At 38.2% G+C, this 18,470-nt stretch overlaps 1 protein-coding gene across 1 annotated transcript in view; it reads right to left on the bottom strand.

Moving 5' to 3' along the window:
- The window catches only part of EPHA3 (EPH receptor A3), a 409,122-nt gene that overhangs the window by 108,846 nt on the left and 281,806 nt on the right, over positions 1 to 18,470 (bottom strand). The gene's annotated exons all lie outside the window — the stretch shown is intronic.

Raw genomic sequence — 18,470 nt, 5'->3', positions numbered from 1 at the left:
AAACAGAAGCCTCTGTCCAGATTGAAAGTGAAGTAAAATATATCTCTGAATAAATCCTTCTGTCAATTCACATGGTGAGTGAAAATTAGAGTTCAGCAGGAATCAGAGAAAGAGGCAGATAAGCAAGTCCCCTGTGGGAGAGACTCCTTCACAGCAGGGTGATGATATCATGGTATCCCACTTCTAGCAGCCTTCACCAGAAGAGATACCTGTCACATAGGAACTGAAACAAGTTGACTCAGAAATCTCTTCAGTTCTTACTTCCTCAGTTCCTACTTGCTGCTGTAAGACCATTCTGAAATAACATTGCCATTTCACAATTAGTACTCCTGATTAATTCTCACAATTAATGCAAAACAAAATAGCTTTGTTTTGTAATATAAGACAGATGCTAGACAGAAAGGCAGAAATACAAGGCTTATCTACAGATAGCCAACATGTGATGAAGAAAATATTAGACACACTTGTTAAGTTTCTGCTTGTCTGAGGAGCCAATATTTTAAAACATGATCTTGAAAAAACTATAAATGAGCAACACAATTTCTTTAAAAGTAAAGGTTAAATAAGAGGGGGAAAAAAGCTCCATTTATCTCTCAGAGGGTTACTATTTACATAGTATTATTTACCTTTGTAATAAGTCTTTACCCTTCCAAAGCCTTGACATTAATTTATAAAATTGATTTTGAGAATAAATATAAGTAGTCCTCAGTAAGAATTTTATTTAGTGCCAGAGACCTTTAATCAAATTCAAAAGTTACAAGAGTAAGAATTGAAACAACTTTTATGTAGTAAAAAGACTAGAAAAGCAAAGTGATAAAATACTTTGCAGGACCACATATTTTCTTAATCAAGATACATTTCTTGGATCAAATTACTTTTTTCATGCAGCAGTTCTATGCAGACACATCCTTGATCCTTTTGTGGTTTAAGCTGATTTTCTGAATATTTCTCTTTAAAATATATTGCCAGTGCAAAGTGAGATAACATACTTTCTTCTGAAAGTCAAATGGTAAATTATTCTATTTGTTTTATTTATGATTTAAGGTAACTGTCTCATTCATCAATAATAACACTAACCACAGTCTTCGGGAGACAGAACCTAAGCCTTTCAAATGAATGACCATAAAGTGAATAGCTTGTGCCAAAGGATGATTCATTTGATTTAAAACACATTGGTAGAACACATTTTGGAACTGTGCACACTTGTTAATTTTCTCTTTAGTGATTTTCCTTCTTTCATAAGTTGGCAATCAAAACCAATATCTAGACAGTGCCATGTCTGACAAAGTGGTTAAGAGTGTTCCTGGAAGTGGCATATATGCCAGTGATTCAGCTCTTTGCAATTAGAAGAAATAAAAAGTCTGGGCTAGATATGAATAAAAACTATTGTATGTATTTTTTCTTTAAAAAAAACATCTTGGAATACAGAAGTTTGAGCTAAGTATGAGAGTGACAAGGGGATTGTCAGAAATAGTTAACGTGCTTCAACATACTGAAGAGACACTGAGGCCCAAATTTGTATCTCAAATCTCTTCAACTTCTAGGTCATGACTAGAGAAATTATGAGTTGTTTTAGGAGTACTATTGATACATTCTGTCTTCTGTGCAGTGTCTGCTGGGAATGACTGACTCAAGAAACTTCAGATGAATAGATCTTCAGGTCTAAGGTGGGCAAAAGTCAATCCCAACTTGATTTAAATATTTCAGAACAGATTGATTATTAATTATGTAGAAACGTATGATAACATTTTCTCCCTACCTCTCCATGTCACAATGGTTTTACATTTTTAGAACAGGACAAAGCTTTTAGATAACTTCCCAAGCTAAAAGTGAATCACAGAGAATTGTACTGTAGAGACAGTGAAGTTGATGCTAAAGCCCACCATGAGACACATTCTAGTAACTCTCCAAATGTTGAATTATTTTAATACCGTTTCTCTTCATCATAGGTAATTAAGGATGATCAGGATATGAAAAGTTTTTAGAAAAGACATTGGTTTTTCCTAGTCTTGAAATTTTGTTACATGTCAGTTTCAGTCTTTTTTCTTTCCTATCACTGTGAAACTAGGTTGAAGAATATAGACTAGAACAAACTGCCCATCTAGAGACTTCCTCTAAAAATTCTGAATGAGACAGACTGGACAGCTGTAGATTACTGAACTAAAGAAGACACTGCTGCTGCTGCTGCTAAGTTGCGTCAGTTCAGTTCAGTGGCTCAGTTGTGTCTGACTCTTTGCGACCCCATGAATCGCAGCACGCCAGGACTCCCTGTCCATCACCAACTCCTGGAGTTCACTCAGACTCACGTCCATCAAGTCGGTGATGCCATCCAGCCATCTCATCCTCTGTCGTCTCCTTCTCCTCCTGCCCCCAATCCCTCCCAGCATCAGAGTCTTTTCCAATGAGTCAACTCTTCGCATGAGGTGGCCAAAGTACTGGAGTTTCAGCTTTAGCATTATTCCTTCCAAAGAAATCCCAGGGCTGATCTCCTTCAGAATGGACTGGTTGGATCTCCTTGCAGTCCAAGGGACTCTCAGGAGTCTTTTCCAACACCACAGTTCAAAAGCATCAATTCTTCGTGCTCAGCCTTCTTCACAGTCCAACTCTCACATCCATACATGACCACAGGAAAAACCATAGCCTTGACTAGACAGACCTTAGTCGGCAAAGTAATGTCTCTGCTTTTGAATATACTATCTAGGTTGGTCATAACTTTTCTTCCAAGGAGTAAGTGTCTTTTAATTTCATGGCTGCAGTCACCATCTGCAGTGGTTTTGGAGCCTAAAAACACAAAGTCTGACACTGTTGTTTCCCCATCTATTTCCCATGAAGTGATGGGACCAGATGCCATGATCTTCGTTTTCTGAATGTTGAGCTTCAAGCCAACTTTTTCACTCTCCTCTTTCACTTTCATCAAGAGGCTTTTTAGTTCCTCTTCACTTTCTGCCATAAGGGTGGTGTCATCTGCATATCTGAGGTTATTGATATTTCTCCCGGCAATCTTGATTCCAGCTTGTGTTTCTTCCAATCCAGTGTTTCTCATGATGTACTTTGCATATAAGTTAAATAAGCAGGCTGACAATATACTGTTTTGATGTACTCCTTTTCCTATTTGGAACCAGTCTGTTGTTCCATGTCCAGTTCTAACTGTTGCTTCCTGGCCTGCATACAGATTTCTCAAGAGGCAGGTCAGGTGCTCTGGTATTCCCATCTCTTTCAGAATTTTCCACAGTTGATTGGGATCCACACAGTCAAAGGCTTTGGCATAGTCAATAAAGCAGAAATAGATGTTTTTCTGGAACTCTCTTGCTTTTTCCCTGATCCAGCAGATGTTGGCAATTTGATCTCTGGTTCCTCTGCCTTTTCTAAAACCAGCTTGGACATCAGGGAGTTCAGGTTCACGTGTTGCTGAAGGCTGGCTTGGAGAATTTTGAGCATTACTTTACTAGCATGTGAGATGAGTGCAATTGTGCGGTAGTTTGAGCATTCTTTGGCATTGCCTTTCTTTGGAATTGAAATGAAAACTGACCTTTTCCAGTCCTGTGGCCACTGCTGAGTTTTCCAAATTTGCTGGCATATTGAGTGCAGCCCTTTCACAGCATCATCTTTCAGGATTTGAAATAGCTCAACTGGAATTCCATCACCTCCACTAGCTTTGTTCGTAGTGATGCTTTCTAAGACCCACTTGACTTCACATTTCAAGATGTCTGGCTCTAGATTAGTGATCACATCATCATGATTATCTGGGTAATGAAAATCTTTTTTGTACAGTTCTTCTGTATATTTTTGCCACCTCTTCTTGATATCTTCTGCTTCTGTTAGGTCCAGACCATTTCTGTCCTTTATCGAGCCCATCTTTGCATGAAATGTTCCCTTGGTATCTCTAATTTCTTGAAGAGATCTCCAGTCTTTCCCATTCTGTTGTTTTCCTCGATTTCTTTGCATTGATTGCTGAAGAAATCTTTCTTATCTCTTCTTGCTTTTCTTTGGAACTCTGCATTCAGATGCTTATATCTTTCCTTTTCTCCTTTGCTTTTTGCCTCTCTTCTTTTCACAGCTATTTGTAAGTCCTCCCCAGACAGCCATTTTGCTTTTTTGCATTTCTTTTCCATGGCGATGGTCTTGATCCCTGTCTCCTGTACAATGTCATGAACCTCATTCCATAGTTCATCAGGCACTCTATCTATCAGATCTAGGCCCTTAAATCTATTTCTCTCTTCCACTGTATAATCATAAGGGATTTGATTTAGGTCATACCTGAATGGTCTAGTGGTTTTCCCTACTTTCTTCAATTTGAGTCTGAATTTGGTAATAAGGAGTTCATGATCTGAGCCACAGTCAGCTCCTGGTCTTGTTTTTGTTGACTGTATAGAGCTTCTCCATCTTTGGCTGCATAAAATATAATCAACCTGATTTCGTTGTTGACCATCTGGTGATGTCCATAGTCGTGTCCAACTCTGTGTGACCCCATAGTCAGCAGCCCACCAGGCTCTGCTGTCCCTGGGATTCTCCAGGCAAAAACACTGGAGTGGGTTACCATTTCCTTCTCCAAGGCATAGTGTGCACTTTAACATTCTCACTTTAAAAGTGAGAATAGCTGACAGTATTTAGGGAAACTCCATACATAAGATACCAGCTCACCTAATGGACTGTTTCTCAGTTTATGTGGCTAGAAGTGGGCCTAGGATAACAAGATTCTTGTATAAGATGAGCACAAAAAGAGAATATTAATTCAAGTACTCTTCATTGAATAATTGGGGAAGCTAATCTTCCAGGGAAACTTAAAGACATGTAAACAGATAGAAAAAAGTACATAAATAGAAGGCGGTGAAAATTGTGGTCATAGTACAAACTACAATGTATCAAAATCATTAGCCAAAGGCAAGTAACAACAACCAAATCACTAGAATAAAATACTAGGTGAACTAACATGACTTTTTTTTTTTCCTAAACAGAACGATAACAGCACAAAAACTGATTTTACTGAGGACTATCCTGAAATATTCATTTTTATCCAGTTTAAGAGCAGATGTAATAAAATTTCCATATTGACTTCCTTAAGTCCTTAATAGTTCTGTTACTTTTTTACTTTATACTCACTAGTGAGTTGCAGGAGATTGTCTAGATACACAAAGGAGATGAATATCAGTAGCAGTATCAGTTTAAAAGGGCACATCACATTTTTACTCTGTGGTTTAGCAACTTCTAATCCAATTCATCTATCTCTTCCTTCTTTCTTCCTCATGCTAAGAGAAACAGATTTTCCTATTTCTTTTCATGCCTAATACCTCCCATTGATTACATTCCTTCTTATCATTACTAGAATCCTCAAAAACCCTGCTGACCTTGCCATTACATTGCTAATCCATATTCTTCTGACCTTCAACAGCAAGCTTTAGCAGAGGGGAAAGTCATGATTAAGAAGGTAGGCACTGCCGGGGCCTTCCTGGTGGCTCAGTTGTAAAGAAGCCACCTACCAATGAGGTGACACAGGTTTGATCCCTAGTGCTGGAAGATCCCACATACCGTGGAGCAACTCAATCTGTGCACCACAACTAATGAGCCTGTGTTGTAAAGCCTGGAAGCCACAGCTACTGAAGCCTGTGTGCCCAAGAGCCTGTGCTCTGCAACCAGGGAAAACCGCCACAGTAAGAAACCTTCGTACTGCAACTAGAGAGCAGCCCCTGCTTGCTGCAGCTAGAGAAGAGCCCGCACAGCAGCAAAGACCCAGCACAGCCAAAAATAAATAAATAATTCATCAAGTTAAAAGAGGAATGTAGGCACTGCTGTCAGATTACTCCAGTTCAAACTGTGATTTAGCAACATCTGCGCGGACTTAAGTATGTTACCTAACATGCTTTTCTCGGTTTCTCACTGAAAAACTAGGAAAATAACAGTTTCTACTCTATAGGATTTTTTCTTAATGAAGACTGAATTAAATAATGTACAGAAGACAATTAGCACAGTGCCTGCCATCTGCCATAGTGTGCGCTTTAACATTTGCAACCCAATCTCTGTCCCCAAATTCCACTCTAAGTTGTCTCAAGTAGTAGCTTACCTCTCCAACTACTAAAACTAGTAGCTTCTATATTGTGATCTTCATCTGTGAAACCTCTAATAGTTTAATCCTCTGCTCATCCCTCCCTTTTTCTTATATCTCTTTACACTTAAAAAGTATCTAAAATTACCAATTTGGATAATGACCAATCTAGCTGTTATGAAGGAGACAAATGTGGGCTATGCCTGGATCACACCCTCAAGGAACTTAGAGTATAGTAGGGAAGATTAAATGCATATAAAATATCATTCTAATGTAAATTAGAATAGAGGAGTACCAGAAGAGATGCCAATAACTGATAATGTAGTGCCGTGGGAGTTCAGATGAAAGCACAATTACTGCTAGCTGGGAAGAATTAAAGAAAATTAATGGAGGTGCTGGCATTTAATCTGAACCTTGCAGGATGGAAGACATTTAGATATATAAATATTGAATAAGTGTATTTTAGGTGAAGGTCACCAAATTTGCAAAACTTCCTGGAGAAAAGAAACCGTGAAATTTATTTTTGATTATGATCAGAAATTTTTATAAAGGCTACAGGTGTTTAAGGTCTTAATTTCCAGGCTAAAAGTCTGATTTTTCCTGAATTATGGGGAGCCATTAAAGCTTTTAGAACAAGTAAGCAACATGATCAAAACTGTATTTAATAGGATTAATTCCACTATGATTTCATTACAGTTCAGCAGACATGGATAAGACCAAGTGCCTGCTTTTGAGGAGTTACAGCATGGGCTAGGAGCAGTGACAGAGCTATAAACAGACCCCTTGGGGGTCCAAGGGAGGCTGGCTTACTCCACTTGAACAATAAAAAAGTTCCTGCAAAAGGTGATGCATGAACTAATTTTTGATAGATAAGAAATGAATAGGCAAAGGAGGAACACATAATTTCCCATAAGTGAAAATAACGAACACGTTTGAAATGGCCTGAAACCGTAGAGAGTTTATGAAGATTATAAGAAATTATATTCATAGAGCATAAAGTGGAAAGATATTGAATGGCAAGTGGGTATGGAGCAGGTCATGGGGAACTTTTAAGCCACAGAAAAGCACTCAGATTGAAGGTGCTTTATAAAACAGATGAGGTGAAAAGAGTAACTCCAGACTAGTGGCTATTTTAATAGTCCAGATGAAAGATGGTAAGGACCTAAAGTTAGAAATATCAGCGAAGACAGAAAGGATGTCATGGAAATAAGGAGAGTTGTGCTGGTGGAATCAACAGCGCATTACTGATTATAGAGCCATTTGATAGACATTTCTTTAATACCCACTACATTATACCATGGAGAAGGAAATGGCAAATCACTCCAGTATTCTTGCCTGAAAAGTCCCATGGACAGAGGAGCCTCCTCTGTCCATGGGGTCACAAAGAGTCAGATATAAGTTAGCAACTAAACCACCACTTTATACAAACTGTGAAGAAATACACCAACAGTCCACCAGTGAACATAAGTGGACAAAAACTCTTTGCCTTAAAGCATATATTTCTTGAGGAGGACTAAGTGAGGCAGTGAAAAGAGAATAAGATTTCATAAGTGACCATTGCATATGATTATTTCCTTAAGTCTGAACTTAAATCCCTGAGCTAGGTCCTTTTCCTATGCTCAAAATTTTCTGCTATAGTCCCTAACATCCTTGGCCTTATTTTTTTTAATTCTGTGTTCTATATAGACTTCTTTTCAACTCTCATGATTTCCAAATATATGATTCATATGTAAGTTTTTTTTTCCCCAAGAATCAAATTTTAAGAGTCAACAGCTTAAAGCTGTAAGACCACTTGTATGAACAACCGTAATGTTGTCTTACCTCATCAATTCTAAGATGCTCTTAGATGTGTTTTTCTCCTTCCACTCTTGATCAAGGGCTTCACCATGCTTTACGCCATACTTTTAAGGTTATTTTCACATTGAGTGACCTGCCACTCCCCATTGCTCTTAAATTTACACCTGCTCAATTCGTACATTCTGGTTTTAATTTCTTACAATGTCATCTTCTTTTTCTCAAATTTAGTTCAGACCCTGCTGTCTTCCTTTTGGATTATTGTTAGTTTGTCACTCAGTCCCCCTTGCAACTTCATTTCTTTCCCTAAATCAAAGGCCAGATTACAACATTCTCCTCCATAAAAACCTACATGCCTTTCTCCCCATTCCATCCCCAATCATCTATAGCATATACAAGCGCTGCTACATATAACATGAAGAAAAGTTCCCATGCATGCTTGACATGCAAGGAGTCGCATGGCAGGCTCTGCAGGGAGACAGCCTTTCTATGTCACAGGAAAGTGGGCAGCAAAGATACTGTGCAAAGACAGTCTCTGCTTTGGCCCCTGTGCCTGTGTCTGTTGGTATTGTTGCTGAGCTGGTTCAGCAATTGAACTGAAAGGGTTCAATATTTGCAAATATTCTCCTAAACTGAAGAGCATAAATTCATGGTGCTTTTTTTCCACAATGCACACTACAGAATTGAGTATTAAGAGCCAGGGTACAGCAAGACTAGTGTGTGTCTCCAAGTCTGGCAGGATGTTTGCTGCAGAGTCACCCAAGGCTGCCTCTCTGTCGGGATTCTAGAAGACTAGGAGTCTGCTGAGCCAAGGTAAGCTGTCTGTGCTCTTGTGTCTATAGCTCTTTTACTTCACTTACAGTTCATTTTTTGTAAATTGGAATACAGTTGATTTATAATTTCATATTAGTTTAAGATATACAGTGCAATGATTCAGTTTTATATATATATATATTTATAAAGTTTATATGTAAGGGTATGTATGTGTGTGTGTTTGTGGGTGTGTGCTCAGTCCTATCTGACTCTCTGCAACTTCATGGACTGTAGCCCCCAGGCTCCTCTGTCCGTGGGATTTTCTAGGCAGGAATATTGGAGTGGGTTGCCATTTCCTTATCCTATAGTTATGTATATGTATATACATATGTTATACACATAATTTTATAAATATATAAACTTTTACATATATATCTATAACTGAATCATTGTGCTGTATATCTGAAACTAATATGAAATTGAAAGTCAACTATAATCCAATTTAAAAAAAAAGAAATGAAGTAAGGGAGCTATAGACACAGGAGCGGAGACAGCTTATTCTTTGTGACCCCATGGTCTATAGCCCTTTAGGCTTCTCTGTCCAAAGAATTCTCCAGACAAGAATACAAGAGCGGGTAGCCATTCCCTTCTCCAGAGGATCTTCCTGACCTAGGGATCAAACCCTGGTCTCTTGCTTTGCAGGCAAATTCTTTTTTTTTTTTTAAATCTCAAATTTTTATTTTAGATTTATACCAAAGTGCTTGTATTCCTTTACATTTTTCTCTACAATACATTACACTTTAAAATTAAAAAGTTTTAAAAATTCTAAATACAAATATTAGTAAATATGTTTTGATTTTAATAAGTTTCATTCTGATTAAGGAAAAAAAGTTTAACTAAATAAGAAAATGCTTTATATTCTAACATCTCAGTCAACCCTGACTATGGACAGTCACTTCATTGGATAACAAAGCTTAATGCAGAAACACCCACTCACCTGCATCAATACACACAAGAAAATAGTTTCCCTTCAGCATGTCTCATAAAACTAGGAATCATCTGGGCCACCTGGGAAGCCCCATATACATATATATTCTTTTCAGATTATTTTTTGTTTATTGCAAAATATTGAGTATAATTCCTTGTGCTACATAATAGGTCCTTATTGATTTTCAGTTTCATGTATAATAGTGTGTATATGTTAATCCTATCCTCCTAATTTATCTCTCTCCCTTCCCTTTCACCTTTGGTAACTATTAAAGTTTATTTTCTATGTCTGCAGGTCTAACTCTGTTTTGTTAATTTGTCTTTTTTTCTGAGATCTCACATATAAGTGACATCATATGGTATTTGTCTGTGTCTGTTTACTTCATTTAATATCAATAGGATAATCTCTAGGTTCATTCATGTTGCAGTTAATACTTCATCTAAGGGCTTCCCGGGTGGTGCTAGCGGTAAAGAACATGCCTGCAAATGCTGGAGACATAAGAGGCGTGGATTCTATCCCTGGGTTGGGAATATTCCCTAGAGAAGGAAATGGCAACCCACTCCAGCAATCTTGCCTGGGAAATCCCATGGACAGAGGAGTTGGTGGGTTATAGCTCATAGGGTTGAAAAGAGTCAGACACGACTGAAGTGACAGCATGCACGCAGGTTCATCTATGCTGCTATTGACACTTCAGTTAACTTCTGTATTTTTGACCAAATATGTTTGGAAATGCAGGTGAGTGTGCGTCTATTTCAGTCAAACTGAACATCCTTGGAATAGTACAGACTGCACATCACTTTTCCATCCCTCACTCAACCTTCTCTCCCACACTTAAGCTGAGCTTGGCAGGAGAGACAATTACCTGTCCTCTCTGCTTCTTTTCCCAGTCCCTAAAGCTTTTGCTCTGTTTTGTACCTATCAAATTCTTATTTATCTTTCATTATCCAGCTTGCTGCCAGAGTTTGAGCAAGCTCCAGGAGTTGGTGATGGACAGGGAAGCTTGGTGTGCTGCAGTCCATGGGGTCACAAAGAGTTGGACATGACTGAGTGACTGAACTGAAATGAACTGATCCATCTCAAGCCCTACTGCTTCAATAAAATCTTCCTTAATTCCCAAAGGGAAATAATCCTTCTTTTTTAATTCTGATACATTTTTATTGAACAAATTATATTTATTTGATTAATTGTTGAAGTACTTATACTTTTCTTAAAGACTGCAAGCATGTGTTAATTATCATTATATCCCCCTAATACATAGTACAATGTTAGTTACATTGTAATACTCAATATATATTTCTGAGATTGAATTGAATAGATAAAATATTTAATTGTTATGAAAGAGTAGTCACTTTATGAAGTGAATTTAAAGAATGTTTCTTTAAAAGAAGCAAAGACTGCAATGCAGAACACAGCTCAACACTAATTAATGCATGTTTCAGGGTAGAATCTATATGTTACATTGATTAACTTAGCCCTACTCTACAACAGATTTGGGGAAAATTGAGCACAAATGGATGTTAAAATTCTTCAGAATTAAATGGATTCAAGAAATGCTGACAAAATAATGGCAATCTAGTACATTTTCATAAAGTCTAGAAAAATAAGTGTTGTCTTTTGAGAACAAGATACCATTTTGACAGATTCAATGTGCTTGATTTCGGGCCAAGCACTTCATCTAAGCTCAAACTGAGCTGAGACAACAAATATTGAGAAAGCTGTAGACTTGTTGCCTGTTTGCAGCCTTGCAGTTGGGAAAACAGTTTCTTTCCAAGAACTTGCAAATGCCTGAGGACCAGATTCAGCTTTAAGGCTAAGCAATCCCACCCTTCATTTCAGAGGCTTTGAACCTGTAGGTTTGGCTTGAAATGGGTATGTATTGGTGTGTTGAAAAGCTTCTGAGTGATTTTTTCAATAATTTCATGTTTCATAATCATTAAGCTAAGGGTTTTCATTGATGTCACTACCCAGAGACGATGAACAAGCTGTCTGAGTGGTGCTAGTGGCAGTCACAATACTGTCCTGGACATAGACATGTCCCTCAAAGGATGATAAGGGGAAGATGTGTGTCTCATAAGGAGAGACACTGTTCTGGAAATTCCATCCAAGATAAGCACATGAGAACGTGATCGCCAAAAGTAAAATGTAGACGTGAAAATATTTATCTATAAAAAACAGTATAATGTGATTTTTCTAGAAATTGCACTGCTATCGATGAGTGTTCATCCAAAAGGAGTCTTGAAACTTGACATATTTGGGATAGAATTAGGGGAGGAAACATTTTCTGATGCACTAGATGTTGTATTTCAAGACAAACCTAAGAAGGAATCACCCAAAGTAGAATCAAAATTCAACAACAGAGAATTTCAATATGAAGGGGATGTGAAATGCAAAGATTATTATTGTCTGTGTAACAAATTATCCTGGCATTCCCCTTAAATGTATGGTCTAGATATTATTCAAAAGAAAGATTGCAATCACACACACACACACACACACACACACACACACACACACCCCACTGCCATGGAATACTATGATGGTTAATTTTATGCCAATGTAGCTAGTGTCAAAGTCACTCTGAAGGTGTTTTTCAAATGACATTAACATTTAAATTAGTGGATATAAGGAAAGCAAATAGTATTCCATAATGTAGCTACATCTCATTCAATCACTTGAAGGCCTTAAAAACACTGAGGTTTTTCTCTCAAGAGAGGGAATTCTGCCTTCAGACACAGCTGCAACATCAACTTTTCCGGGGTTTCCAACCTCCCAGAGTACTCTGTACATTGTGGACTTGTAGCAACCATGTGATTCAATTCTTTAAAACAGATCACTCTTTCCCTTTCTCTTTATGGCTAGCCGCTGCTGCTAAGTCACTTCAGTCGTGTTCGACTCTGTGTGACCCCATAGATGGCAGCCCACCAGGCTCCCCCATCCCTGGGATTCTCCGGGCAAGAACACTGGAGTGGGTTGCCATTTCCTTCTCCAATGCAGGAAAGTGAAAAGTGAGAGTGAAGTCGCTCAGTCATGTCCGACTCTTAGCGACCCCATGGACTGCAGCCCACCAGGCTCCTCCGTCTATGGGATTTTCCAGGCAGGAGTACTGGAGTGGGGTGCCATTGCCTTCTCCGGTCTGGCTAGCTACCTAGTTCAATAAATAGATATACAGACAGATACACATCCTATTGGTTCTGTTTCTTAACTAATACAGGGTCTAATACAATTCAGTAAACCCTTTCCAAAAATAGTTCTATGATCAAAAACTATGTAAAAAGCAAAGTTACACAGTTTTGCTTAGGATAAACTGATAGAACTGTTTTATTTGGTGCCACAGCCAACTATCTTACAAATCTCCTGACAGTTTAGACTTGTATAAATCCTCTTACTAAACTAGAGGGGGAAAATGGAAGTTGAAATGACACCAGACAAAACTTTTCATTTGTGTTGATAAATATAATCCCAGTAAATGAGAACATTTTCTTTAAACTGTGAATAAAGGTAAACCCTCGTTCATCTGGCATATTTTTGGTTCATATTGTAGTGGCAATTCTTTGCAAGGCAAAGGCTGATGAGGCTTCCCTGCCATCGCTGCCATGTTGCATACATCCTACCATCTGTCAATCTGGTGCTTTTCACAAACACTCAATCACACATATCAAGCACTTTCCCCTTGCCCCATTTTCCCAATACCTCCCCACCTCACACACATATACACAGTGTTCCAAGAAAATGTCTTTCTTTCCACTATACTTTCTGCATTGCTCATTACAGAGGTCATATAAAGTTCTCTGGTTGTAGCCGTTGTGACTAAAAAAAACCCAAAAAACTGTAGACTGTGTGCAGGTGACTACAGCTAGGATGAGAGGCCCTGTAAAGAAATACAGACAATAAAAGCAGCTGCTGGGTACCAACTGCAGCAGAAAGGCAGCTGCTTTCTTTCCATCGAGGTGGAGCAGAGCTCCCTCCTAGGCAGCAGTTGTTACACCAGCCATAGCTTCCGAGGCTAGTCTCCCACCACCCCAACAATTATTTGGAGAACAAAAGGAAAATGACCGAGTTCCTCCCTAAATCAAGGACACACATAATGAATTTCCTTCTCTACATGGTTCATTCCTCAAGACAGGAGAATGTACATCTCGGAAGAAAGGAACGTACAGTTGATTAATAGCAGCTAGTTCCACTTCAAAAAGATGAGATGGATCATTATAATTATTTTTGAAAGGAATAATTGTGGCTATTATTTCTGGAGTGGGGTCATCTCACATAGTTATTCTCAAGGTTTTATACTGCTATGCTTTAAATGCAGGAGTCTTTTGTTCTTCATATTATAATCAGGATCTTGGGGAAGGAGGGAGTTCTCACTCTTCACACTTTTGCTTAGAATATATTTAAAACATAGTGTTTGCTTTGGGAACAAAACACATATAAAAATCTTGCTTTCCTTGTAGCACCGAGATAGATCATCATTCTATGATAGATTCAGATACCCCTTATTGGAAGGAGTAACAAAGAGAATTATTAAACCAGGATCAAAGGCCAACTCTCACATGGTCTCCACACTCTTAGTTTTGTGAAAGTCAAGTTATTATCACCTCTCCAGGAGAAGGGGATAGCAGGGAATGGGCAGAGAGGGAAATGACACAGGTCTGCAGAGGTGAGTGCGCAAAAAAAACAACAAAACACAAACACAAAAACAAAAACAAAAATGCTCATCTTAGCTCCAGGGACCCTTAAAGAGGGAATTTCATTAAGTAAAATAACCTTTCAGTATCCCCTAGACTAAACTGTGAAACATTTTTGAAAAGCATAAAATCCTTATTTATGGCAGGAATGTTTGAAATTCAAAAGATAAATGCTATTCGGAATGCAACCATGTTCTAGGTATATAATATGTAATGGGACACAGCTGTAATAACAGCCACTGAACCAGGGGGCTCTCTATATCATGTCATTAGCTGACTTGTTATAAGCCAATCTTCTAGTCCTTTTTATAAGGGCCACTGGGGTAAAAAATAAATATATCATGTACTGAACATCTGTGGTGCTGTCACAAAGCACCACTCATATCAACTTTCAAGCTTATATCTTAGGCTATGTACAACAGACTTTTAAAAATGGAGATTAACAAAAAAGTACAGATCAGGAACTCTTAAGTCTTTATTCCAAAAGAAAAAGGATACAGGAATGCTGTGGTTGTGCCATAGGTAACACAAATGGCACCTTTTCTATTGTTTTAGTATATTATTTTGGGTTTGAAACCATACATGCACTCTTGGTAAGATGCTGTAGGTGAATATTTTATATATGAGATTTAAGTGAGGAAAGAAATGTCAAACTATTGATATTAAGTTATCAAAATCATGAATCAGCACTTAAGAACACACAATTAAGAGCAGCGATTCCTGCTGGAGCCTTTTTAAAAGGGAAATAAACTTATCTGGTCATATTAGAAGCTATTTCTTTCATTTTTCCAATGTCAAATAAAATATAACATGCATCTCCTTTAAAAAGAAACAAGGGAAGGGAATAAACATTTGAAATAACTAGGAAATATAACCAGTTATAAAACATTTTAGAAAAAAATACATAAAACTGATATATTTATGAAATAATAATAATGAATATTAGTGTAGTTCATCCATGCTCATGCTCAGTCATGTCCAATTCTTTGCAACACTTTGGACTGTAGTCTGCCAGGCTCCTCTGTCCGTGGGGTTTTCTAGGCAAGAATAGTGGAGTGGGTTGCCATTTCTTATTCCAGGGGATCACCTCAACCCAGGGATCGATCCCATGACTCCTGTGTCTCTTGCTTTGTAGGTAGATTCTTTACCTGCTGAGTCTTTGGGAAAGCCCCAGTGTAGTTAATATAGATTAGTTTTTGTAGAGAAGACATGGTTGGAAGGCAGAGATCCAGTTAAGGGTTATTTTATACAATCTAGGCTGGATGTGTTGGGCTTCCCAGGTGGTGTTAGTGGTTAAAGAACCCACCTGCTAACGCAGGAGACATAAGAGACAAGGGTTTGATCCCTAGGTCAGGAAGATCCCCCGAAGGAGGACACAACCCACTCTAGTATTCTTGCCTGGAGAATCCTACGAACAGAGGAGCCTGGAGGGCTACAGTCCATAGCATAGCAAGGGGTCAGACATTACTGAAGCGATTTAGCATGTGGGTACGCAGGCAGGATATGAAGGAACCAGCGTTGTGGCAATGGATATGGTAAAACGTGGTCTGCTTCTCGCCATAATGTGAGGGCATATTTATAGAATATGCTGATGGATCAGTTGTAAGGTGTGACTGAGAGGAGTCAAAGATAACTTCAACAGCTTTAATCTGATAACATGGAAGGATAGAGTTGTCATTACCTGAAATGGGAGGCCTTTGACTTACTGATTTCATAGTCACCATTGCCAGGCATATAGCACTGATGGGCAGCAGTATATTACTCAAAAGATTACAAATTTCCCCTCGGTGGTTTGAAAAAGAATCTTAGGTGCTATATGGACAAATATTTAGTAAATGATATTATCTTTCTACATACAGAAGTAAAGTTCTCTTTTCAAATATATTTTAAGTAAAATAAAAAATGAGCCTTCATTCAATTGAGTATATTGCTAAATTTTGACAGTTCAAGTAGTATGTGGTTGAAGCGAAATCCCTGGGAGCATGCAGTTATTTACTGAAAACTGGGAAATTCTGTAGTATTGAAAAGACCTGGGTTCAAATTCTCTTTAGCCACTTAAGTTAGATAAATGAGAACAGTTAACTAAATTCTTATAAACACTTTATTCTTCTATAAATAAGGGTAATATTGCTCAAATTACAGGGTTGCTTTAAAGCTTAAGTGTTGCCCATAAAATATACAATACGGTATTTGGCAAGAACCTGGTTCTCCATATTTGGTTGCTACTTTAAATAATAAACATAATTTTGTGCCTATTCAACAGTTCTTGGGGCTACTATAGCAACCCAAAGGTATGCACAAATACGAAACATCTAATGCCCACCACATGTGCTAAGTTGCTTCAGTCATGTCTGACCCTTTGCGACCCTATGGACTGTAGCCCACCAGGCTCCTCTGTCCATGGGATTCTGCAGGAAGAATACTGGAGTGGGTTGTCATGCCCTTTTCCAGGGGATCTTCCAGACTCAGGGATTGAACCCGCGTTGCTTATATCCCCTGCATTGGCAAGTGGGTTCTTTATCACTTGCACCACCTGGGAAGTCCCCTCAGTTCATTTAAGTAAGAAATAACTACTGACAGTAGAAAAATGTTTCTTGTTTAAAAATATGTAAAATGCTTCTTAAGATCTCATTCAGTATACTAAAACTAACAGCAAATAGTTATTTAAATACCAGCATTACCTGTGAAATGCATATAAATTTTTGAATTTTCTTAAGTATGTTCCAAGAAGACAATCTTCCAACAGTGTATATGAAGACTGACCTGGATGAAGAATGGTGGATTGTTTCTTTATATGTACTTCCTCTAGTAGATTCTTTTTTTGAAACTAGTCAAGGCTATGGTTTTTCCTGTGGTCATGTATGGATGTGAGAGTTGGACTGTGAAGAAGGCTGAGCGCCGAAGAATTGATGCTTTTGAACTGTGGTGTTGGAGAAGACTCTTGAGAGTCCCTTGGACTGCAAGGAGATCATTCTAAACCAGTCCATTCTAAAGGAGATCAGTCCTGGGTGTTCATTGGAAGGAATGATGCTGAAGCTGAAACTCCAATACTTTGGCCACCTCATGCGAAGAGCTGAATCATTCGAAAAGATTCTGATGTTGGGAGGGATTGATGCGCAGGAGGAGAAGGGGACCACAGAGGATGAGATGGCTAGATGTCATCACCGACTCGATGGACATGAGTTTGAGTAAACACCGGGAGTTGGTGATGTACGGGGAGGCCTGGCGTGCTGCAATTCATGGGGTCACAAAGAGTCGGACATGACTGAGCGACTCAACTGATCTGAACTGAATATTTGATAACTTTTAGAATTTTACAATTTAATTTGAAATATCTGTAATTATTTAAAAAATCATGTTTTTAACTTTTTAATAGAGAGTGAGTAGTAACTTTAACTTTCACTGCGTGTTGTACTTTGCTCAGTTGCTCAGGGATCAAACCCAGGGGTGCACTATAGGCAGAGTCTATATCATCTGAGCCGTCAGGGAAGCCCCTACGCAAACCAGGCATATTCAAATGAGATACAATTAAACTACACATACAACTGTCATTTAATTTGAATATAAAGTATTTTATTTCTTTTTCTTCTTTGAGTAGAAATATTTGGGATAGGGTACTGTTTTTCTTGCGAGGGGGGCATCACATAACAAAAAACAATCATAGGGTTTTAAAAATGTATCTTCTAGTGATAAAAAAGATGAAGCTATTGCAGGTAATTTGGTATTATGTGTGAATTCAAAATAAATGTGTCCTTGGGTGGTTTCACTGAGCTGCTAATGCTTACTGAAGTCTCTTGGCAGTTGGCCTTGCCTCCCTTTTCTTGGCCAAACTAATCAATTTCATGCTGGTTTCTTAAAACCTTTAAGATCTCCTACTAAACTGAGAGCTCCTCGAAGATAGTAGCCACATCTTAATCATCATTTTATCCACAGTGCATTCAGCACAGTCCCTGCCTCATAACAAGTGCTCAGTCAATATTTAGGGAACTGAAAAAGAGCAGTTTAGTCATTAAATGTATTATGAACTGCCAAAGAAAACCAGGAGTTAGCTAAAAGTTATTTTGATCTATAGAAGTACATTTGTTGCTAAATGTTGCAAAAGTTCATTCATGATATTACTACCAAGTGTTGATCAGTTATACGTACCAAGCACTGTAAGTGCTTATGTGGGGAATTATTCTTGTCTTTACTTCATCTCCATGGAGGCATAATC

This window comes from Capra hircus, chromosome 1 (genome assembly GCF_001704415.2).
Source record: "Capra hircus breed San Clemente chromosome 1, ASM170441v1, whole genome shotgun sequence".
Taxonomy (NCBI): Eukaryota; Metazoa; Chordata; class Mammalia; order Artiodactyla; family Bovidae; genus Capra; species Capra hircus.
This window is presented reverse-complemented; position numbering and strand designations above follow the sequence as displayed.